General features: G+C 38.6%; 1 long non-coding RNA gene across 21 annotated transcripts in view; it reads right to left on the bottom strand.

Annotated features, from left to right (window-relative positions):
• Positions 1-25102, bottom strand: part of LOC113413199 (uncharacterized) — a 109233-nt gene that overhangs the window by 59017 nt on the left and 25114 nt on the right. For 14 of the 21 annotated variants that reach the window (XR_015748686.1, XR_015748700.1, XR_015748687.1 and 11 more), the window contains exons 1-2: positions 20043-20142; positions 18793-18919 (exon numbers count right to left, since the gene is read on the bottom strand). The exons of 2 other annotated variants lie outside the window; for them this stretch is intronic. This is a non-coding gene — a long non-coding RNA (uncharacterized LOC113413199). Of the gene's footprint in view, positions 1-9869; positions 10041-12498; positions 12661-17007; positions 17848-18792; positions 18920-20042; positions 20143-25102 lie in introns of those variants that run through there. 5 more of the 21 variants (XR_015748695.1, XR_015748701.1, XR_015748705.1 and 2 more) reach the window with 4 other exon arrangements.

The following is a 25102-nucleotide window of genomic DNA, read 5'->3' as shown; positions in this document are numbered from 1 at the left end:
ATAGCTAAATCTGTAATAGCTAAAGATGTAACCCCTGCTGAAATTGATAAAATTCTAGATTGGCGGATATGTAGAAAAGTGATACAATACTTAGTGAGATGGAAAGGATATCCTGAAACAGAGGCAACCTGGGTGAAAGTAGCAGATGTGTGTGCAAATAGACTGATAAGGCAATTCCATACCAAATATCCCGATAAAACTGGACCACAAGTAGAGAAATAATTAGTGATATAATGTATATTGTTTTATAGACTGGTTCCTGGTAGAGGGGGATACATGTCGCGACTATGTAACACACGCGTTTGAATCAAAGCCACAGCGACCTGAAGGATGGCATTCTTCTTCATCAGAATAAACTCCGTATCATAATAATATGCACGGTCTATGTTAAATGCTGTGAGGTGAAGCTCTACACATTAACCACGATTCATGTAATTGAGTTCATACGAATAATTATCATTAATAACGGTAATCATGGGTAATAAGGGTAATCGGGGTAATGAGGGGAAATTATTATAAATATCGAATCCCAGGAAACTCGGGTTAGATCCAACTTTATTTTGTTTGCTTAGCTATTATCTCAGACTCCTTATGGAGGAAGGAATAAACAATAAGCTTTTGTGTTACCAAATATTGAAGCGAAGAGTGTCTTATTTTCTCCCTGCATTTGTACCAAAGAGTAGCTGAGAATATTGACAAAATCAAAACACTTCAGATATAAAGGATGAATGAATATCCCATCAATACATCAGTTGCAGAAGAATATATGGACATGATGTATCACTGGGCATCCAATCTAATATAAAATTGCTGGCAGTAATTGTACTGCTGCAAAACTAGTATACTGAAAGCCCCCAAAGTGAGGATGAAATCTGAGAAGAAGTCTTGGACTTGTGTCTGTCTCCTCACATTTCCAGTTAAAATGTGATGCATTTAACACTGCTTGAATAAGTAATTCCTCTCTCTAAATCTGGAAAGACCTATTGGATAGGAGAGAAAAGAGATGGTGGATAGAATTGCTTTGTTTTTAACTGGAATATACTGATGTAAAGGGAACTTAACACCTCAGCTGATTATTTCTTGCAGCCTGGGACTGAAGTCATAACTGAATAGTTTGGAAGCCAAGATAAAATGCATTTTACCTGTGGCCAGAAAATTGGGCAGAACACAAGCCCTGAATTCACTATCTCATTCCACCAAGCATTGCAACAAATTGCCTGAAACGTTTGTGGAATTACTCAGAGTAATTCTCAGATGCACAGACTAAATGATGTTCTTCAGGATATTGAGCAGGAGTCATTGTTCATATAGGAGTATTAACAATAACATTGATGTCCAGCACTCAGATAATTCTGTAAATTCTTCAGCATTGATAACATCAATGTACGGTTGCGTAGGCTATGAAGAATGGACGTAGAGGGGAGGGAATTAAATTTCATTAAATTACAGGAAACACCACCATTAAGTCTGAGTGTGAATCATAACATTTGTACTTTGTTTAACTTATTTGATCCAACCCAGTCCTAAGCATGTTTATTGGGAAGTAAGTCTGCCTGGGTTAAACAGGGTTTATTTCCAAGCAAGTCTGTTTAGAAATGGAGCACATGGTACCCATTTTGCATTCTGCTAACCACAAGCTCTGTTTGCAGCTTGTTGAGACTTCCACATTCAGTTTTCAGAAGATGGCTAAAGAGTTAAGAATGTTGTTGCTTACTCCAGATTATACAGTTATGACATTTGTGACGGAAATGTAAAGGTCTGATTCTTGCTGAATAGGCTATCCTTTGGTTATTAGAACATAAATGGCATCACCTTGTTCAGGTCATGTTGTTCATCCTAAGAGACGCTTGTCATGCCTGCAGCAACAGGACCACTGCTCCCCTTGCACTGTCAGGAAAAGCACTTGAACATTAGGCTTAATTGCCCTTTCCATTACGTCGAACCACCTCCAATCCAAGTGCTGCTATTAATTGTGACAGCTGAAAAGAGCTATTATGGAGAGGAATCTAGGCATGTTTTCAGTAATATAAACCTGTAAATGTCTAAACAGAGTGACACACTTATGTTCCAGGGAAATGTATTTAAAATGGGCAGCAGATCTAAATAGTCTTATCTAGTCTTTTCCCCTTAGAAAGGTTAATTGCTTATGTTTCCATAGAATATGCACCTGAGTTTACCTCCTGATTGGACCAAGTCCATGGTGCCTGTGAGACTTTTAGAGATACAATAGGCCTTCTCCTATGAGGATGGAGATCCTGACCATTTATGAATCAGGAGTAATTGACTCATCCAATCACACTCCTAATGCAGAGATATAGCAGATCTGAATTGATTGGCTGACTCAGCTTATGATAGAGAAATGGAGAGATAAAGTTGATGAATGAATGCAAGAACATGTAAGGGATAATACAAGAGTATGTAAATTACAGCAGTGAGGATAGTTCCTAGAATGGAAGGAATATGAAAAGAGATTTAAAATAATCCTGCTTTGAGTCTCTCAGAATTCAGAGGGGCAAAAAAGAAATTCTGCAGGTATTCCATTTTTGTATCCTACTAACAGTAGATTTCTAGCAGGAATTGTATGCTACTTCTATTGAGAAGTAGAAAAAAATGGTAGGAACCACTTCTACATTACCACCAAGGAAAATTGCATATTCGTGATTCATGCTAGCGTGAACTGAGGGAGTGTTTAATCTTTCAGTTTGTTCTAAGGTTGGTTTTTTAAAACCTGCATGAAAGGATAAAATAGTGACTAATTCCATTAATCTCTTTTCTGGATTAAAATTTGAAGTCTTTAAATTAGAATCTCACCACAGGCAAATTCTTCTTCTGCATTCTGCCAATGTGGTTTAAGCCAAAAGCCCTATATTTTGTCAGAGACACTGCAGGAATTTCCTTACTAAAATAGTACAGCCCATTAACTGTTGTCCTGATCCAGACCATAGCTTCAGATAACAGCTCCAGCTCTATAAATTTCCTGAATGTTGATATGCTTAAAAAGGCACAAATAACCATAGAGCCAAAATACAAATCACTGTATTAAAAGGATGTTGATTAAAACAGAGAAAATATTATTATCTATGCAGGATGATACATTTCTTTTTATAAATGATCAGCGGCAAAAGATTGGGAAAACTCTTCCAGTCAAATAGCCAGATCAGGAATGGAAATCCCCAAGAAACCTCAAAATGGGGCCATATAACCTTTATAAAATATTTTTTCTCCACAATGATGTGAAGGCACATAAACAAACAAACAAACAAACAAACAAATAAATAAAATCAGTCCAGATCCGATGCTATGGCACATAATGTTTCTCATTTGTAATCCATCTGTTACATAACGATTATAGTGTGCATGATCAGCTTCAGCTTAATAAAAGAACATGAGTAAGCTAATACCACAGCTGATGTCACAGGAAAAATCAATTTCTCTTTCCAGCTGAGCAAGAACATGTTGATCCAAAGAAAGCACAGAAAGTTATCTTTTTTATCTAGGCCACTGGGTAGAGTAGAAATAAGATACATAAAATCTCAGACATGTTGTAAAAGTGCAACTTAGTAAAAAGAAAGAAAAAAGTGGTTAACAATGAATGAGATAAACAAAATGAGAACATTGCCTTTCATTGACTAAAATAAATTCATGGGCATTATCATAAAACCTGTATAAAGTCTATTTTCATTCTATCTAAGTTGAATATGCAAGCAACTGGCTTCATAGAACAGCTTTTACCATCAGAACATGGTAGGACTTTAAACACAAGGCCCAGATACTTTAACTCTTTGCCTGTGGACTGTTAATTACACAAGTAATGAAAATCAAAACTTTTACAGATTCTTAAATCCAAATATTCAGAAAAAAAATACTGAAACTTGTAGCCCAAAAATTCCAATTTTAAGTGTCCAAACGTTGTGATCAGGAGTGGGATCTGACAGGGTTAACTACCAGTTCGGTGGTTTACGAGGTTCGGTGATTTACGATGTGCACGCTGCCGGCACATGCCTGTAAATCATCATCAGCACGCTGTGTGCAGAAAAGCAGCCTTTGAAAAAGCCCTTTTTTCCTGCTTTTTTACTGCAGCTGTGCCTCGCATGGCAGCTGAAGTTGAAAAAAACAGGAAATAAAGATCAGGTAAGAGGCCGGGTGGGCAAAAACATCAGCAGACATAGAACCGGTTCTATGTCTGCTGCTCTTCAGAGTTACCGGTTCTACAGAGGTGGACAGAACTGGTAGAAACCCACCCCTGCTTGTGATCATGTTCTGTTGGTAAAAGCTGTATTTTGGAGCCAGTAAGCACAAGATGTCATGATTTTATACACCAGCCGGAAGCATAAAATTAGGAACTAATGGTGCTGAACAAAAAAAAAACCAACAACCCAAAGATAGAACGCTAAGCTAAAACAATTCAAACACAAAGAATGGTCATTGAGCTTCATCAAAGTGATCAGCAACTAAGTCACCTGGAGACTGGGTCTGTATTACCTCAGAAGAGGAGGCCAAAGTGGAAACAAGCAAATAAACATTATTAAATAAACAAACCATTATCTGGTTTGTCAGATGATATAATTGAGTTTCCATAGGGATATATCGCTGTGCCATTGGCATGGAGAAATAAAAGTTATCCACAGCCCCTGAAAAGGCAAATTATTAACTCTAAATGTCCTGTGCAGGTGTTTCATCACTTTATTAATCTTTTTCTGCTTTCCTGTGTAGCTAGGACATATCTCTGGAAAGGATGACATATATAATGTGCATACATATGATTTACATACATACACTAGTTGTCATGACATAGGGATATGATTGCAATATCTGCAAGATAAATTATTATACACATCATCATTTTGACATTGCCACAGCTTGTCAAAATGCTATTGGACACAGCACTAAAATAATCTGGATTTTATTTTACTTTTACTTATTTAAAATTTTATTTATTTATTATTTCATTTTTATTTATTTAAATTTAGATACCATCTATCTTACTCTCAGAGGGATTCTGGGTGAATTTTTTCATTGACTAGATAGAATAAATTCTTGGAAATATAACAAATGGCAACAAATGTGTAGTAGACTGTTATTTCTTTAGAGCTATAGTAAAACTGGGGACTTTTTTATCTCTCTTACTTGCCCGTTTGTTAATAAATTGACAGAATAAGCTTTTTAACAGAATAATAGAGTTGAAAGGAACCTTGGAAGTCTTCTAGTCCAATCCCATGCTCAGGCAGGAAACCCTGTACCATATCAGACAAATGGCTTCCAATCTCTTCTAAAAAACCTCCACTGTTGGAGCACCCCCAACTTCTGGAGGCAGGTCATTCCACTGATTAATTGTTCTGTCAGGAAATTTCTCCTCAGTTCTAGGTTGCTTCTGTCCTTGCTAAATTTCCATCCATTGCTTCTTGTTCTGCCTTCAGGTGTTTTAGAGAATGGGTTGACCCCTCTCTTCTTTGTGGCAATCCCTTAGAATGCTGCTATCATATCACCGTTAGTTCTTCTTTTCATTAAACTAGACCTACCTAATTTTTGAAACCATTCTTCACGTTTTAGCCTCCACTTCCTTAATCATCTTTATTGTTCCTTTCTGCACTGTTTCTAGAGTTTCGACATCTTTTTTACGTAGTGGCGACCAAAATTGGATGTAGTATTCCAAGTATGGTCTTATCATGTTTTGCTTTTTTATGTTTTTATGTTTTGGTTTTTTATATTATTTTTTATTATATTATGTTCTGCTTTTAACTAGTAGAACTAAATTTATAAAGATGCATATGAAGTTATTATTAGTAGATTATTCGTAGAAAACTGATATTAAAATAAGATGTATACCAATTCAATCCAGCACAATGAACAAGTGCAACAGTGGATTTGAGAGGGCTGAATACTGTGAGTCTAAACAAAGTCAATAGCTTGGCAACAAAAAGGCTGAAAACATAGAAATGGTGATCTGCTCTTGCAAATTAAATCCAACAAGAAGAGGACATTTGAAAAGAATGCACCATTTCTGGGAAGAACAACATCCAGAATCAGAAACAATGTTTTTAGTCTTTGAGTCTAAACAAAGTCAATAGCTTGGCAACAAAAACTGTAAATAAACCAACAAACCTCTATGTGAAATGGTGCATGTCCAGTCCAATGTAAGATTTCATCCTACAGACTTACTAACTTATGGCAAACAACAGTAGAAATGGAGGTTCTGAAATTTTTATGGTGACTCAATACAGCGTTGTTGCCTAGAATCTTCAAATGATCACACTAAAAAAAGTTTGCACTGTATATATAATGTGTAAACTATTACATACAATCTGTTGGTTTGGCCTTTCTGTGTTCTGGGAGCCTATTACAGGTAGTCCTCAACTTACAACCACAATTAAGCTCAAAATTTATGTTGCTAAGTGAGAAATTTGTTAAGTGAGTTTTGCCCCATTATACAACTTTTCTTGCCACATTTGTTAAGTGAAGCATTGCAGCTGTTAAATTAGTAACACAGTTGTTAAGTGAATCTGGCTTTTCCATTGACTTTCCTTGCCAGAAGGTCACAAAAGGTGATCACATAACCCTGGGACACTGAACCAAATGTCAAGCATCCAAATGTAAATCATGTGACCGTAGGGAAGTTGCAATGGTTAAAAGTGTGAAAAATGGCCATAAGTCACTTTTTTCAGTGCCGTTGTAACGTCAAATGGTCTTACTGTTGTAAATTGAGGACTACCTTTAATTGTACTTTGTTAATCTTGAGTTAGGGTTTATTATGTCTTGAGAACCCATAGAGCCTGCAAAATATTTTCATCTTTTGGGCAACAGTTTAAACAATTAATTTGAACTATTCAAAGCTTTCGTGAGTAATCTGAAAAGGTTCTTACGCTTTACCTGGCAAGATGATTGGGAAAAATAATGTTTAGACATACTAATGATGCTTAGAACAGCATCCTCTGAAGGGATAGGTCATTTCTTCAGGGGAGTATGATTCTACAAAAATCTGGCTATTAATCCTCTCCATTTCTAAAAAAAAATATGGCAGTTTCATTTAATCTCCAAGAAAGGCACATAGTCTTAAAACAACAACAACAATGAAATCTACAAAACTGTACCACCTTCCAGCTCAATAATTTAGTTTATTGAAAGAGTTACATTCAAACAGGTTTGAATTCCTCATTTTGTACCAGAATGTCAAACTACGTATTTGCCGGGCGTATAAGACGACTGGGCGTATAAGACGAGCCCCCAACATTTCCACTCAAAATATAGTTTTTGTTATATACTCGCCATATAAGATGACCCCCCACTTGGAGGCATGCTTTTCAGGGCAAAAAGTCATCTCATACGCCGGCAAATAAGGTAAGTTATAACACTTGGGGTATTTTGTATGTAATTCTTGATTGACACCCTGCCCCTTTCCCCAAAATTACAAAGCCACCAAAATGCTTTAGAGGCAGCTTCGCCTTTCTCAGGCTGGCACTCAATTCCTCTCCCTTTCTTTGTGACAGCCCCGCGTGCGTGCCATCGGGACTCAAGGGTGGGGGATGGACAGCTGCCAACTCTCTCTCTGTGTGTGTGTGTGTGTGTGTGTGTGTGTGGTGTGGAGGGTAATTCCGGCTATCTCTGGCCTCCGCTCGGTTTTAAAGTCGCTTGGCCGGTTCCCAAGTCGCAAGCGCGCTGGCGGGAGACGCGGTGCTGGGTGGCAGCTCGGTGCAGGGGAGGTGGATCTTTCTCTCTTAAGTGGGGAGGGGAGGGGGACAAGAGGAGGGACGGGACAGGGGCGGGAGGAGGTTGCTCGCCTTCTTCCACCGCCCACGGACCCTTTTCTTCCCAAGGGGACCCTGGAAAGCAGCTCGGGAGCCGGGTGGCCCTGCCCAGCGGGGTCCCATCAGAACTTCCCGAGGACACCCCCCGCCCCAAGCACAGCCCTCCCGGTCTTTCAAAGAGGGAGGAGAAGCAGGAGGAGCAAATTGCCGCCCGCCCCGCTGCCCAGAAGGAGGGGTGCCACAGTCCACCCCACCACCTTCTCCCCCCACCCCGGGCCATTACGCGGCTCAGGGCTAGCTGGGCGAGCGGCCCGCCAGAACTCTCCGCTCCACCCCCACCCCACCTCCAGATTGGCCTCCGCCAGCGCCCGAGCCGGGCGGAGGGTGGGTGGGTGGGTGGGTGGGAGGAGGAGGAAGAGAGACTCCGGCTGGGCTTGAAGGGGCTTCGCAAGTTGCGGAGCTCCGCCCCGTCGCTCTTGCACCGGTGACAACGTATTTACCGGCGTATAAGGCGACCCCCACTTGGAGGCATGTTTTTCAGGGCAAAAAGTCATCTTATACGCGGCAAATACGGTATATTATTGCTAGGTTAATAGCTATTGAATGAAGAGGGTTTTTTTTTATGTTCCCAATGTATAATTTCGGCTTTCCTCCAATTATTTAGCTTCATTAGACCTGTGGATTAGGGAGCAAATAACTTAATATTATGATGTGGCACTCACAGTGTACTTTATTGTTGGCCAAGTACATAAGTCATCCATACACACTGGTTTATGTAACCTATCTAGCTGAACTGTTAATATTTGCAACACCGTATTGTGTACTAGAACACAAAGGACTACTTCCACATACTATTTACGAATTGCCCACACAAAGATATTTCCATCTTGTAAAAAAAAAGGTGGAGGATTATAATTTCATAAGATTCATTATCTTCATCTCCTCCCAAATGCCCAGCCAGATGGCAGCATCTACCTGATCCTACCTGACATGTAACCCAGTCTTAACAAAAGCTATGCTGGATCAGATCTGATTAAGCTATAGGTCAAACTGGAAAGTCCACCACCACTACAAGAAAACCATATGATCCATGAAGTCAGTGGCAAATCTATTCACTATTGTTACCAAGCAAATATATGGATATATCTATGTCTATTACCAGGAGACTAATTCAATGCATGGAGATTAATTTGTTAACAATAGCAATAGCACTTAGATTTATTTATCACTTCCCAGGGCTTTCTAAGTGGTTTACAGAGTCAGCACAGGGCACCCCGACAATCTGGATCCTCATTTTACCCACCTTGGAAGGATGAGTCAACCTTAAACCAGTGAGACTCAAATTGCTGAACTGCAGGCACCTGGCAGTCAGCAGAAGTAGCCTACAGTACTGCATTCTAACCACTGCACCACCACTGCTTATATGCACGTAGCTAGAAATAAAATGTATTATGTCCTCAGCATAATATCTAAACTATATATTTTATCTCTTACTTTTACTGAAATGGAAAAATGAAGTGGAGACTATCACTTCAGCTGGAGACAGAGAAAAAAAGCATCAAACTTTTAAATCCATGCATGTGGGAAGGCTAGAGAGAAAGAGGAAGAAGGATAAAGGATCCAGTCTCAATTTTTTTCTGAAATGTCATATCTGTCTTCAAAATCTGAAGGTTGAAATTGGGAAGCATTGTTTAACTATTCTATATAAAATAGGCTTAAATTACAAATGAAGAAGTCATTTCAATTTTAAATTTGTGCTCAGTAAGTGGCCCCTGAGCTAAATTCCAGTTCTACTTCTGTTAATACTTTATTTCATATTATAATCAGGGGGGGGGGGGGGGGGTGTGAGGGGTTTGTTTGTGGTGTGAATGGTGGGGGGGTGTTTGGGGTGGTTGTTTGGGGGGGGGGGGGGGGGGGGGGGGGTTTGGGGGGTTTTGGGGGGTGGTTTGTTTGGGGGGGGTTTTGGGGGGGGGTGGTTTGGTGGGGGGGGGGGTGGGGGGGGGGGGGGGTTTTTGTTTTGTGTGTGTGGGGGGGGGGGGGGGGGGGGGGTTGGGTGGGGGGGGGTGGCCGGGGTGTTGTGGTACCAGGGGGGGTAATAAAAAGGTTGGGGATCACTGATCTAAAACATTGTTTCTGATTCTGGATGTTGTTCTTCCCAGAAATGGTGCATTCTTTTCAAATGTCCTCTTCTTGTAGGATTTAATTTGCAAGAGCAGATCACCATTTCTATGTTTTCAGCCTTTCTATATTTCCAGTGGATAAACAACTTTTCTTCCAGTAGTCCTGAAGCTACTAGCCCTGGTTGAAGGAAGATGAATAAGATTGTGAAGCATCTAGAAACAAAGCTGTATGAGGAACAACTAAATGGTACATTTACTTTATAGAAAAGATGATTTAGAAAAGGCATGATAGCTGTCTACAAATATCTGAAAATTGCCTCATGAAAGAAGGAATGGGCTAGCTGTTAATGCTACACAGAAGGAGATTCAAGCAAGACATCAGAAAAATTGTCTGGACTGCAGCTGCTATTTGTAGAATGAGCTGTCACATAACACATGAGTTTTCTTTGTTAAGAGTTCTTCAATCAGATACGTTTGATGCAACCTGCACAGAGTAGGGTGTTGGATTACACAACTTTTATGGTTCCTTCCAGCTCTATGACTCATTCTGGCTCTATAACTATGAAAAGAGGCTTGGGATTCTGTCCATCTTTCTTCACACCAGTAGGATAACTCAAAAAAAACCTTGAACAGAATAGCACCAATTTTGAGATTGGAAGTGGGGGAAACCTCCAAAGGAAGATGGAGTTTGAAAATGGGATAGGTTTGACTTGGAGTTATAGAGAAAAACAAGGCAAAACCAAAACATTCCACAAAGGGAGTACTAGTGGGAGAATGGCTCAGATTGCTGCAAATTGCTTTGGCCCCTCCCTCCTCCTTGCTGGTCACATGTCCTGAAGAGAAGCAAGTACACTTGTGGTCAGGTAAAAGTTTATATTAGTTCAGCATCATATGACAGTCCTAATTTCATCATTGATGGGAGAAGATCCAAAAATGGCGAGGATGCATTTGAATAGAAAAACAGGGAGAGAAATTTAAGAATCAAAAAGTAGGAAGAAAACGTGGGCATAGACCTCTTCTATTTTATAATTCAATATAGATATGAATGAAATGAGGGAAAATGAGATAAGGCTTTTCTTCTAAACACTAAAGTAGCAAACTAAAATGAGACAAAACATATTAGAGTAAAAGACATAGAAATACAAAATTTCTGTAACATTTTATTGCATTTTTAAATCAATCTCTTATACATATACATTCAGCATTCAGGGCTATGCAATCACATCCCTTTTAGGGATACCAGACTGGCCAGGATGTTCTGCTAAGTAAGAATCTGCCCACCTCTTGAAGATAAATAGAAGATACAGAAGAATATAGTTAAGATGAAAGATCTGAACTGATCTGAAGTAAAGCAAGGATGAAATCCTCAATCAACCACAATAGTCACTGATGTTCTTGAGTAGCGCTCTCTCTCTCTCTCTCTCTTTCTCTCTCTCCCTCCCTCCATCCCTCCCTCCCTCCCTCCCCCCTCTCTCTCTCTCTCTCTCTGTGTGTGTATGTGTGTATCTCTGTCTCCCTTTTCCCCTCTGCCAAATTAGTCACAGTGATAAATTTGTTAAGGATGCAAAGTGCTTCTGAAATGCTTTGGAAGAGACAGTTCAGAACACATAGAGAGATGAGCATCACATCTGTCTGCAAGTCAAAAAAGCATCTGCTTCTTTTTTTCCCCATGATCATGTGGAAAAAAGGCATGTCAGTTTAATTATCCACAAAGGATGGGTGTTGGGATCACTGTAGTGTGTTCCAAAGCACCTCTTCCAAAGCATTGTACAACCATAACAATGAACCTCCCACTGAGATTCTGGGATACAATTGCATCCCTTTTCTTACATAGACAAACCCTAACATCTTGTACAACATAGTCACAAGACATGCATCCTGCCTAATCTGATATTTGGTCAAACAGTGAAATACAACAAGCAAATTAACTATCCAGGCGGTAGGAAGAGACCGATCAACCTTGGGCCACTAATGTGTCTGCCTGTTTTGACAGAGTGCCATTTAGTTATGTATCAGATGGTTATAATGAAAAAAAAACACATTACTCAAATTAGTTCACTTTTTCCCTCCAAGGTAAGATAAACATACACATTAGTGCTTTGGTTGGTTCATTCTGGTTTGTGTAAGTCAATTGAGCTGATAACAGCATTTCTATCAGCTCTTAACATCACATGACTCAAACCCATGAGGGCAGATGTTCTCCTCCTGAGAACCTGTTTACATTAGATATTTATCATATTGGAATGTAATCTGATATATCTGAAATTACCACTTATCTTTCAGCACCATTCAAGTCTCATGACAGCAATGTAGCATTTTTTCCAGGGCAGTAGGACTTTGTAAACATTGGCCGGGTGATACTACTATCTAAATAGAATAGGTTTTCCCACTTTAGTTCATCATGATGCTGAAAGGGTTATGTGTAGATGTGTGCTTTTGGAACACTATACAATTTTGTTCAATTTTACCCAGGCACAAAGGTTTGTGCTACTTCTAGATGATTTTGCATTATGCACAATTGAGGAGGTTCAGAATGATCGCATAGAGTTCATATACGATTTCATGGAGATTTTAAATACAAGGAGAGAAAACTTATAAGCATAAAGAGTGGAAAGAGAATAAAATGTTAAAGTTACCTTTAATTATGCTGCAGAGATTAGCAGAAGGGTGCTTGCTGTTATAACAAGATTACATCATTTTCATGCAAAAATCATGTGAGTTCAGCAATAGTACAAGAGATAATCAAAATCTCCATTAGAAACATTCTGAGATGTGTGTGTGTGTGTGTGTGTGTGTGTGTGTGTTGTGTGAGAGAGAGAGGAGAGGGAGGGAGGGAGGAAGGAAGGAGGGAAGGAAGGAAGGAAGGAAAGGAAGGAAGGAAGAAAGAAAGAAAGAAAGAAAGAAAGAAAGAAAGAAAGAAAGAAAGAAAGAAAGAAAGAAAGAAAGAAAAAAAGAAAAGAAAAGAAAAGAAAAGAAAAGAAAAGAAAAGAAAAGAAAAGAAAAGAAAGCCCAGCAATTGAACAGGTGGCATTGCATTCGGTTCTTCCTTCAGAATGTTAGTTTTACCCACATAGACTCCTGCAAGGTAAATTAGATGGATTAGTTGACAGATAGAAGAACATTAGCTGAGTTGAGCAAGGAATCTGATCTATACCTCTCTGCCAAGACCAATATTCTATTCATTGCAGCTATATGGACTTTCATGGGTTGGAACTGGAAAACCTATAAAGGTATCCTTCACACTGGGCAACCTGTAAGTCCAAACTAGAATTACTTCTATGGGAGGATGTGTCTCTACAAATCTTCAGCCTGGTGGGTCAGCCATTGGAGGGACATCCCCCCAAAAGAGCATTTACTTACCCCTTCCTGTGAATTAGCAACAAAATGAATCTCATTTTGAATAGTTCACTAGTAAGTAGCGTATCCTTTTAAAAATTTGAATAATCCATTGACATCACACATTTTTAAAAAATTCCCATGGGAGCATGTATTAAGTTGTGAAGTTACCCTAGTCTTAAAATAGGTATTTTAAAAAGGGCAACTGTTTGCCTCGTGTTTAAGAATTTAAATAATGTTTGAGATGCATGTAAAAAACACATGCCTCAATCAGTTCCTCTTCAGTGCCTAATATGAAGTGCATTCTAATTTATTCATAAATATCTCTCATTCTCTGGAAATCAAACATGCTAAGGGGGGAAAACCATTCTACTGTGGTGTGAAGCATATAGCCACAGTATGGAGAAGCACGCCTCAGCATTCAGCTTGCCAAAAATGAATCGTGCAGCTTAGCCACCCACCCACCTAGACAGCTCATCATCTCCTGCTTGTCGTGTATAAGCAGTAGAATGACTCACTGGTTGCTCCTTCTGGTAAATCTTTAGAAAGCTGTTGCTCATGTTTCCAATTAGCAAATTATTGGGGAGGATGTGTTATGCTTACAGATTTAGAAATCCTTTAGAATGTCTTTTCCCAATTCTGAAGAAGAACTCATATATTTTATAGCATTATTTCAATGCTATAAAAAGCCCAATCTGAGTTACTGTTTTTCCCCCCTCAAAGGTCTTCATTGTATTTTGAAATAAGATTATGATGGGAGCAAGATGTCAACTGTCTCGGTTTATATTTTGCATCTGGACATCATTTGCTGGAATAAGAATATTGGGAGTTTCCTTGAATAATTGTTTTGATAAAACAAAATTCTTACTTTGCAGTAGAGGATGAGAAACTACATTTGATGAAAATAAGACACTGAATGGAACTGGAAAGGGAAGAGAAATTTTTGTTTGATCTCCAGGAAGATTATTTTGATATCTGACAATTTTAAAAAAAAACGATACAGGAGTGTGCTTTTGACATATGTATAAAACTTTGGCAAACCTTACACACATCTCAGATGAAATGCTTTTTTATGTACAAGTTTCAGAATTCTGGGAGATTAGCCAAAATAAATTATTTTATGGGATGTTGTGTCTGTGCAACAAATTACTCAAGTAAAAACTTGCTTTAGTGTTCTTTCACAGGATTGCATGCCTAGAAACATAGGTTTAGCTTTAAAATCACCATCTTGTTTCTTTATTGATCTATTCTGAATCAGATATCATGTATTCCCTTTCTACAGGATATTTCAATATTTTGCAGAATATCTGGCAGACATATTATTCTGAATATGAATGTCTTATCTTCCGGAGTTTCCTGCCTTGAAGTCAATAAATATTCTTCCAGGCAAGTGGACTAAAATTCCACTCCAGGAGAATGCAATGCAACAAATATTATTCTGCTAGTATACTTTTGCTAAATATGCAGAAGTCACCTGGTTAATATAGAATGCAAATATAACATCCCTGGCAGATGTGAGGAAGGTGATCCGTTTCATAAATATATTTTTCCAGATATTTTATGGATCCATTTCCATACTCTTGAGGTAGTATTGCCTTTAGCAATAATAGTTAATATGTTTGATTCATCTTTGGCATGACAGTGTAGAGTTTTGTCCTCTTTTCTCTAAGCCAAGTATAACAGCTCTTTTAGTCATTCCCCAAGGGCTGAAGGTTTTTTTTTTTCTCTCGTTCTCCACGCATTTACTCCTGTTTGATTCCAAGTACAATTCAAGGTGTTGGTTATCATCTTTAAATCCCAAATAGTTTGGGCCAGGCTATTTGAAGGACCACATCCACTATTACATCCACCCAGCCCATGAGGATAGGAAGCCAGGGTATATTACAGGTCCCATTGGTTGATGGCTCCTTCTCTATGGAACATCGTTTCTCTGGAGGTACAGTTGGCCCCCAATTTATTGCTTTTCCAAAAGGTCCTAAAAATGTAGTTCTCTCGGGGGACTTGGGAACCACAAATGGAGGCGGACTAAATCAAGTGATTGATTTGATAGTATTCTTGCTGCCATAGGGATGTGCATTTGTGAGTTTTTTATGTAGTGGGTTTTTCAATGTTATAAGCTACCCAGAGTCACCTATGTGTGAGTTCGGTGGCCATATAAATTTAATAAATAAATAATGAACAAATTGTCAAATTTGAAATGTAATACTTAATAGCCAATGTAGAAAGAATGCAAGGCAACATTTTGAATTAATACTGTTGCCCTCCCCCCCACCCCACACACACAAAAAAAAAGTTGAACTGGTGAACAGAAAAAAAGATGAAGTTAAGAAAAAAAAAAAATTTAATACCGTTATTTATTTATTTTATCCTTTCCTCCAGAATACACCAAAATATTTCATTCAAATTGTAATTTCAAATGTGGGAAAAAATATTATTAAATATTGGAGGAATTATCATAGTAAAAAAAAACCTTACTTTTACTTTACATAGAAAAAATTATTACTTTTTATTATGTTTAAATGTAAATTAATAATATTATTTTTCCTGGTTGCACTTATTCTTTCAAATGGAGTTCAGGCACGCAGCTTAAAGGTCAGTAAGATTCCAAGGCATACTCTGTAGTGTTAGGCAAAATGTGTCAGCTATCCTCAAGAGTTCAGTTCATAGGCCTTGGAGAAATAAGTAACTTTTTGAGGACATGAAAACAGGACATTCTGTTTGTATAATAATTCATTTCATGCATGAACCTCTCTTCTTCATGAAGCTGAAAAGGGCTGAATTTGCATCGCATTCAAATGAATCGCAAGAAGAAGAAAATCTCAGCAGAAAAAAATGTGTTTAAGCTTTGAGAAGGACAAAATGGAATTCCACAAACTGAACTCTTCAAGTCAAGTAGAGCATGGGAAGATGGAGGACTTCTCAAAACTAAGATATTGGAAATGTAATTGCACACCCTCCCGGGAGGGGGAAAATGGAGTTTAGAAAAATTACAGAGGATGCATACAAATTTTTAGCTTATAGACAATGGAAAATAGATGTAATGGCTAAGAAGATCAGCAAGTAAGTACTACTTGTGAAAAAGAAAGTCTAGAAAGGAAGTGAGCAAAAACTTAAACTCACAAAGGATGCTAACAACAATGAAAGGGGATTTCGGGGAGGGTGGGGTTAGCAGTAAGAATTCTGAAGCAAAAGGGACACCAGTTCTTAGAGGATGATCACAAGTTACAGGAAAAAAAGGGAAAGCTTGTCAACTTCTGTTTGGTTTCAGACTTCTCCCAAATGAGGAATTGTCTCTAGATGAACCTAAACAGAGCCACTGAGAAAAAAGAAGGAATGTCAACCCCATGTAGGTGAAGAGATGATTAGGGAGCTGTAGCCACCATAAACAAGCTTCAGCTTCAAAATGTAAGCCAGTAAGAGCTGAAGGTCTTCAAGGAGCTTGTGGATGGAACCCCCTTCTGTGATCTTAGAGAAATCATTGAGAATTTCCCTAGAAGACTAGAAAAGAATTGAGGAAGGAAAATATTGTTTCTATTTTTAAAAGGGGGGAAAGAAAACAGGAGGAAAAATCAAGGATCCAAGACATATACCCAGCGGGTGTATGTCATTGACTCCACATCAGTCTGGAAGATGTTCAATAGCATATTGCATAGCTCCAGTTTAAGCCCTGTAAAAAGTTATAAAATATGTTTATCAAATCTGTGGACAGCATAAAAATAGAGAGGAATAGGAAACAACATAGGATCTTTATAAGATTCAGCAGGATTTGACAGGCTGGAAAAATGGGCCGAATCAAACAGGATGAATTTAAGCAGTAACAAGTCCTTCATCTGAGTAGGAAAAATCAAGGATATCAGTACCAGGAAGATGAAAACCACCTTCGCCACTAGAAAAGATTTTGGATGTCTTGATGGATCATAAGTAGGACAAATTACAAAATAAATAAAAGCAATTGTAAGCTAGAGCCGTGTATACTTTCTATAGGGATTGCAAAAATAAAAGCTTGTTTGAGCTTGATAACATCCCAAGTCCAACCTATAATAGATACCATGTATAGTGATCATGTACCATACACACAAAAGCTACAGATGCTGTTTATAGTTACTCAAAAAGCATGTATGTACCATACTATAGATTTAAAAACTCTTCAGGTATAGTCATTGGGAGAAATTAAAGATAATATATCCAGGGTGGGAACTGTGGTGAGGAGGTGTTGAATGATCTCATTTAATAGAATCCCTAACTTTATTATTCCTAATTATAGAATCTCTAACTATATCATATGCCACAACCATGGGTTGATATAGAAATTAAGAAACAGTCTTAGCTATTGTAATAACCATTCTTTATTCCACAGGGAAATGTTCCAGTGAAGAGAAAATATTTAAGTGAAGAACAGGAATCTCTGTGGAAATTAAACCTAAAGATCATTATAAAATTCAGATAATAAGTTTTCCAGCCTGGAATCATCAGGAGTGTTGACTGAATGATAATTTCCATGATATTTACACATATGGAATTAAAAGCATACTTTTAATATTCAGCTGTTTCATTAAGTGTCTTTAGTAATGTGAGTTCAGAATTACTTTCCCTGGATATGATGAAATTGTCTTCAATTCTAGGAACCTTATTCTTTAATTGGAAATCAGCTGAAATTATAAAACAGAGCAATGTTTAGATGCAGTTTCTAAATTAGAATAATTGACTAAATATGAATAACATGCCCTAAGGGAAGTAGATTGCTTATAGTTTCACCAATATGATCAAAGTATTTGCAACTGTTTATCAAGCATTTTGTAAGAGTTTATAGAAAGATGCTTAGAGGATGCAGTATACTCTATGCACAGATACACATTAGTCTCTGCTAATTGGGTTCAAATCACTAAAGAACATGAAGCTTTGTACGGAAGTATAACATTTTATGTTCCCTAAAATATTGACTAGAAGCCTTTTGTTTATATGCAACAAAACCAACTGTCAAGCCAGAAATTGACATAAGTGTAGCCATTTTAGTTTGTCTTAGTATATGTTCTTTTTCTTATTTTCTCTGTGACAGTAATGGGAGAAGGGTTTCAGGTTTGACACATTCCTAAGGGGGGAGGAGTGGAGATAAAGAGGGTGTTATGACTAGGTGATCTTCTTTCCTGTGAGAAATAAGCTGTCCGTGCTGGGCCCCCTGAAGGTGGAGATTTATGACATCAAGCAACGTTGAATTACTTCTATTGGAGAATGTGACTTTTGGGGGTTGTTTCTAACTTCTAATATTGTGGGGTAATTCCGGGTTGGGTCAGATCTGGAATTACCATGGACTTTGCCAATTTGATGCTTTCCTAAATAAAAGAAATCTTTTTGAAGATGGACTTCGTTATTTTTCTTTTAACATGGAATTCATTACTTGGAAACCTGACACCAACATTGTTGGTGTAAGTGACAAAAGTACTCTTTATCAATGGGAGGTTTCCATGATTGCAGCTATTATTAATCAAGCCTACTTTTGTCTATGCACTTACGCCCATTGCATTTATTTATAAATGGCCATATTTTTGTATAAATATGCATAAATGAATAATGAATAAATAAATATGCATACATACTCATTGCATAAACACCTGTTTGCAAAATGACCAATTCTCCCATTCCAGATAACCAGCAAAGGAGTGTGAATGCTGACAGACTAATCTGTTCCCTGCCTTCTTTTGTTGTTCCATCATTGTATTTGCTCTGTACAGTGATTAAAAAAGTAAACAATCAACAACTACACACCCACGACTTCAGGAGAAAGCAAAGCTCCCCTTAGAAAAACCAGAAAGCAATGAGGGAACAATGGCAAAGCAATATGTTTACTTTAGAGGGAAGGAGAATCCCTCAGGTCAGGGTTGAGATAAAGTAGAAGTTTCCACAAGTAGGGAAACTGTTTCCACACTGCCCCTAGAGAAAACACAATGCAACTTTCTGTGCAGTATTTTCCCTGTCTTTCCAAAAACGAACTGAGATAGTGAAATGAATTGGCTCAGTGTGTGAAGCCTGTTAGGAATAACCTAGGTTACCTAACGTAGTTTGGGTAAAATAATATATATAGACTATGATAGTGAGTTTAAGTGTGTGTCACTTTAATTGCAAAGCATGTAATTTTGGGTGCGGCTGTAAATCGCCATAAGAGGGAGCAAGAGAACTGGATTGATTGCTGGCTTACTGGATTGCTTGCAGACGATGATGGATTGTTAACTGCGTGTTCTCTGCTGTTGCTGAAGGAAGAAAGGAGGTTTGACTTCTTCATATCTCTACTGCGAAGAGATATATTGCTGGACTGATATTTGTAAGTTTGCCGACCTCTTTTTCGACACTGGACTTTGCAACTGAATAATCCCCGGACGGACTGAACTAGTGTATGATATATGGACTGTTTGACTATGCTAAAACTATTACTGGAATAAACTATTTAACGAGCACATTGTATCTGTTTTACTGAGTGTAAGCTGCAAAACGTTTATCTCACATATTTGCCTGCCTGCCTGACTGCCGTGCAGGTTCTGCTAGGGTGTATATCCCTAACAAAGCCTGATGAAAGCCTCGTGGCATAGTGGAACCATAGGTGATCTCACATTGCACCACTCTTGTGATCTAGTTTTTTGATCACACTGAAGTGAAATTAAATATTGGAAGTGGTGATGAGAGATTAAGGAGTGATACAAAAAGTAGAAAGTAGCAGCCCATCATATGTAGCTGAACTACAAATCCAAGAAGCCCCAGCCAACAGTGAGAGATGCTGGAAGGTCAAAGAATGTTATAATCTGGAATGCTCCTTCTCATTTTTTTTCTGCCAGACATGCCTTCTTTTACATGCCCCACTACCTTCATGCATTCATGCAACTTTTCATTTTCTGCATGTCTGGAATCTTGCAGCCATATTTCCTGCTTTCAGGTTACTAATGCAGTGGTATTCCCGGGTTGAACATAAGGAAAATAGAGAAAAATATACGATCTTTAAGTTAATATGTTGCAGCAACTTTTCCATTCCTTTTTATTCTTTCCACTTAATGTTGCTGAATGTTTCTTTGTTGTGACTAATTAACTAATATGTGTATCCTAGTCTTAGTTTTTCTGAAAATAACATGCTTTATATAACCTATTTTTAAAGAATGAAAAAAAATGCCTTGCTCGACCAGGCTACAATCCATCTGGCCCAACAATCTGCTTCTAACAGCAGCCAACCAGTGTCTTGGGAGAAAGTCACCAGTTAGATGTAGAAGCTTAATTTCCTGCCTCTCCAAATGCCATGAAATTGCCATTTATGCATGCTGTACTTGATCCAGAAAGATAACTGGATCTAGTTTGTTGTTTTTCATCCTAGTGACACATTGCTAGACCCAATGCAACTGTTTCAAGTAACAGAAGCAACACCATTAGTTCAATCCACAGCTGTATTAAAAAGTCATGATTTTGAGAGTCAGAGTTTCAGACTAGAAGAAATGAACAGAATAAAAATGATGAGTATGATCAGTCATGAACGCAGAATGATCAGTAGCATACACATTATAAAAAGATATTAGGGTACAGTGTCAATATGAACTTATTATTACAACAGAGAATAAAACCAAAGCATCAATGAAAATTAATTTATATATTATGTATGTGTGTGTGTATACACATATAGATACATACATGTCACCTTTACTCTATTTGCAAATAACTCAAGGCCCCAAACATGTCCAACACAACTTCATCCGTCTGTTTTCCCCACAACAACCCTCTGAGGTGGATTGATCTGAGAGAGAATGATAGGCCCAAAGTCACCCAGCTATCTTTCATTGCTAAAGCAGGACTTGAACTCTTAGGGTACTGGGCTAGAAAATGGGAGCCCAGTGCCCTAAGACCAAATGCTGAAATAGAACAGATTTATCTTTAATATTTCAGACAGACTGTTTTTTCTTAAAATGCATAGCTGATGCTAGATGCTTAGAAATATTTACAGCAAGGTATTTCTTGGCCCTCTTTAGAATAAGTAAGCTAAAGTAAAGTAAAATGGGTAAATAAAGCTTTTGCTCAGAGACTACTGCTAAATATAAAAAAGGCATGGTCTGTTTACTCTTCAGCTGAGTTGGCACAATATTACTATACCACCTTCCTGAATGAATTCTCTGTTTACACAAAACACTGAATTGTAACTGACCAATTAGTTCGCACACAAAGTAAGGGTCTTCTTTTTTTAAGAGTTAAGCATGTCCAGATCTGATGAGGTGGTTAGGTAACAAGCACACCCCAGCAACGTCTTTGTTCTACTATTTTCACAAGATTCTGTGCCTCTTTTCTTCCACCCATACCTGAGGAAACCAACTATTTTGCTGTTAAAGTACCGTAGTGATTTCTGTACAACAGGGCTGTCAAACTCCCAGCCAGCAGGTTGAATGTGTCACACATTGGCCACACCCACACCAGTTTAACAAAGGGGGGGGAGTCATGATATGTCATGTGATGCCACCGTAATGATGTGAGTTTGATACCCCTGCTCTACAGTGGAGGCAGCCTGGTGAAATAGGGTAAATGAATGAAACTGGTGCCAATTGGTAGGGCTTTGCCATGAGAAGCAAATAATTAACTAAGGTGTTAGGGAATAATCTGAATATTCAGGATCCTTAAATAAGTAGGGGATAGGAAAAAGGCCTTAGTTGCAAAGGGAAGCTGTACAGAAATAAGATACTTCTTAGTGGGTGGAATGGAGTCTGCAAAGAAATTGGAATTGGGGACATCCAAAGAGGGGAGAATTCAGCCTAGAAAGGAAGAAACAAAACTTAGGAGTTTCGAAAAAGTATAAAAGGCATGGAGTTATAAGTGGAAACCTGTAGGCTGAGAGCCAAGAAAAACACAGAGGAAGGGGCAAGAATAGACTCAGGGACTCTGATGCAAATAGGCTTGATCCAGAGAGACAAAATTTGGAAAAAATAAGAAAAAAGAAAGAAATGGGTAACACAGGAAAACAACCTAGAGGGAATCAGCATTAAATCTTAAGAGTAAGGGGAGAACGAGACAAACTCTAAGTCATACTCCAGCTAGGAAAGCAAATAGCCCAAAGATTAAGTTTTCCCTTTCCTAGAAAGGATCTCTTTGGATCCAGATGTGTTTTTGCCTGGTCTCCAACTTTCCCTAAAAATGGAAAGTTATTGAGGTGGTGGTAAGGAGTCAAGTACATAGGATCAGAGGGAGAAGATTATCAGGACTCTCTTATTCAGATTTCAGGCCTGGACATAGGATGGAGATGACAGTTTAGGTCTCCTTGAAATCACTGCACCCATCCTGGTCATTTCAGACTTCTCAACTGATTTCAGTATTCTAACTACAGATGTTATCCTTCTGTGTTGCCTGTGGAAATTGGAAATGGGGCGGGGGGGCAGGGTGTTGCAATGGTTTAGTTCCTTCCTAAATGGTTGGTTCCAGTTAGTGGTCATTGAAAAGTAGAGAACAGTTCAATGACTGTTGGCTGGTGTGCAGCCCTACCTTAGGTAGGAGGATATCGCCACAATGACTCACGTCCTCATCACTGCACAGACCTTTGCAATGCTTTACAGCAGGAGTGTCAAATTCAATTTCATTGAGGGCCACATCAGGGTTATTTGACCTTGGGGGCTAGGGGTAGGCATGGCCAGGGTAGGTGCGGCCAGCTCAACATCACTTGTGTTGGGGGTGCAAGTGGTGGCCTGAGTGCTCTGCCAGCAAAAACAGGCTTCCAAGCTCCATTTTTGGTTGTGATGGCTTCCTGCAACTCTAAACTTCTGCCAGCAAAAATGGAGTTCAGGAGGGCCACACATGACCCTCCTAAGCTCCATTTTCACTGGAAGATGCTCTGCAGGCCAGTCCTTTGTTGTTTCCGGGACAGCCCCACGAGCCATATCTAAGCACCCCATGGGCTGGATCTGGCCCACAGGCCTTGAGTTGACACCCCTGTTCTATAGGAACTACCTTTACTAGGAACTGCATTTGGAAGCTTCCATTGGTTCAGAACCTAGCAGCATATATGCTAATAAATAACCTATACTTGTTATCTTGCGCATGTTTGACAAACAAATAAAATAAAAATAATAAAATAAAATAAAAAGTTGGGGTTTATTGCTAGGAATGCATTACTGTGGGTTCTGCACTTATTATCTATGAGCTTTCAGTTACAATTTAAAATGTTGGTGCTGACCTATAAAGCCCTATATGGCTGGTCTTCTATTGCTTTTTGGCTCAGGCAATTCAATCTAGTTGAGAGAAGGTGCCACTTGAGGGTGAAAGGGAAGACAGCTGGTCCTTTGGAATGCCTCCCACTTCGACTGCTTTCTGGAAGGAGATCAGAGGGTGTTTGGGTTATGATGTCATATTGTCTGGGTTTACTAATTGGTTGCTTACATAATTTACTTCATGTTTATTTGGACTGTATTTTGGGTATTGTGTATTATTTTTATGTGCGTGTTCTTTAAAATTTTATCTTTGTGAACTGCTAGGAATCCTTTAGCATTGTGGCAGTCTATCAAAGTAACAAACAAGGAAATAAATATGACTCATGAGTTAAAAGTGACTGGAAAAAGTACTCTATTTTTCCACCTTCCTGTAACTTGGGTTAATACAGGTGGATTTTGGGGGAATCAATCCAATGTCAATTGGAAAGAGGACTGATGCCAAGTGAGAAGTGCTTAGTATGTGATGTCTGGGAGAGAGAACCAAAAAATTGACAGGAAGTAACCAGATCTAGAAAAGCCAGTAAGGAAGTCCAAGAGAGTTCAGATCTCCAGAAGTGAAACTTTTCTTTTTGCAAAGCAACTGAATATTATTTGCCAAAGGAAGAGTTAGACTGTGTTATTGAAAGTGAATAGCTCCTTTTAAGGAAACTTTAAAGTTATGTAAGGGGGCTACTGAGCAACTTCTGAATATGGAGATTCCAGCCATTGAGTTCAGTAGTTACAGTTGTGTGAAGTTATTCTTCTGTCTATGCAAATCTATTTGTACATCTATATAATTATTGCTAATAAAGTAGACCTACCCTCAATCTTTGGTTCTGAATGCAGAAAATAACTAGAAATGCCCTGGATCTTAATAGATCTATGAAGGGAGTGGGAACACTCCTTGGAATCCCCTTACTGGCTGGAAAGTTAGCACCAGACTAGCTTGACTAGTGTGGGTTAGGAAACCGACAAAAAAAATCAATATGGTGCATGCATTTAAACAAGTAAGACATTCTGATTTAGAGTGTTATTTTAACTGTTCTTTATATAAAGTTATGTTCCTGTAAAGAAAGCATCCAATCTGCTTGGTGTACTGCTTCTTGCAAACTTACAGATGAAACTTGAAAAATTAGAATATTGTGCAAAACAGTGGTGGAATTCAAATACTTTTACAACCTGTGGGCGTGGCTTGGTGGATGTGGCTTGGTGGGCATGGCAGAGGAAGAATATTGAAAAAAACCCATTCCCTCCTCACTCCAGGGGGAAGATTACTGCAAAATCCTCCCTCCCCACCCCAATAACCTGCTTTCCAGCTCCGTTCTCCTGTGCAGGGCAACAAAAAAAGACCCAGCTGATCAGCTGGGACTCGAGAGGCAGAGAAGAAATGGGAGTGGAGCCGGTCAGAGGTGGTATTCCAAACTACTCAAAATTTCTGCTACCGGTTCTCTGAACTACTCAAAATTTCCGCTACCGGTTCTCCAGAACTGGTCAGAACCTGCTGAATACCACCTCTGGTGCAAAGGTTCATTTATTTCAGTAATGCAACTTAAAAGGTGAACCTAATATATGAGATAGACTCATTACATGCAAAACAAGATAGTTCAAGCCATGATTTATCATAATTGAGATGATTATGGCTTACAGCTCATGAAAACCCCAAATCCACAATCTCAGAAAATTAGAATATTGTGAAAAGGTGCAATATTTT

Source organism: Notechis scutatus, chromosome 3 (assembly GCF_049901735.1).
Source record: "Notechis scutatus isolate UNSWTSFEM ecotype Mainland chromosome 3, rNotScu1.2, whole genome shotgun sequence".
NCBI lineage: Eukaryota > Metazoa > Chordata > Lepidosauria > Squamata > Elapidae > Notechis > Notechis scutatus.
The sequence above is the reverse complement of the archived record's forward strand: the minus strand, read 5'-3'. Positions and strand labels throughout refer to the sequence as shown.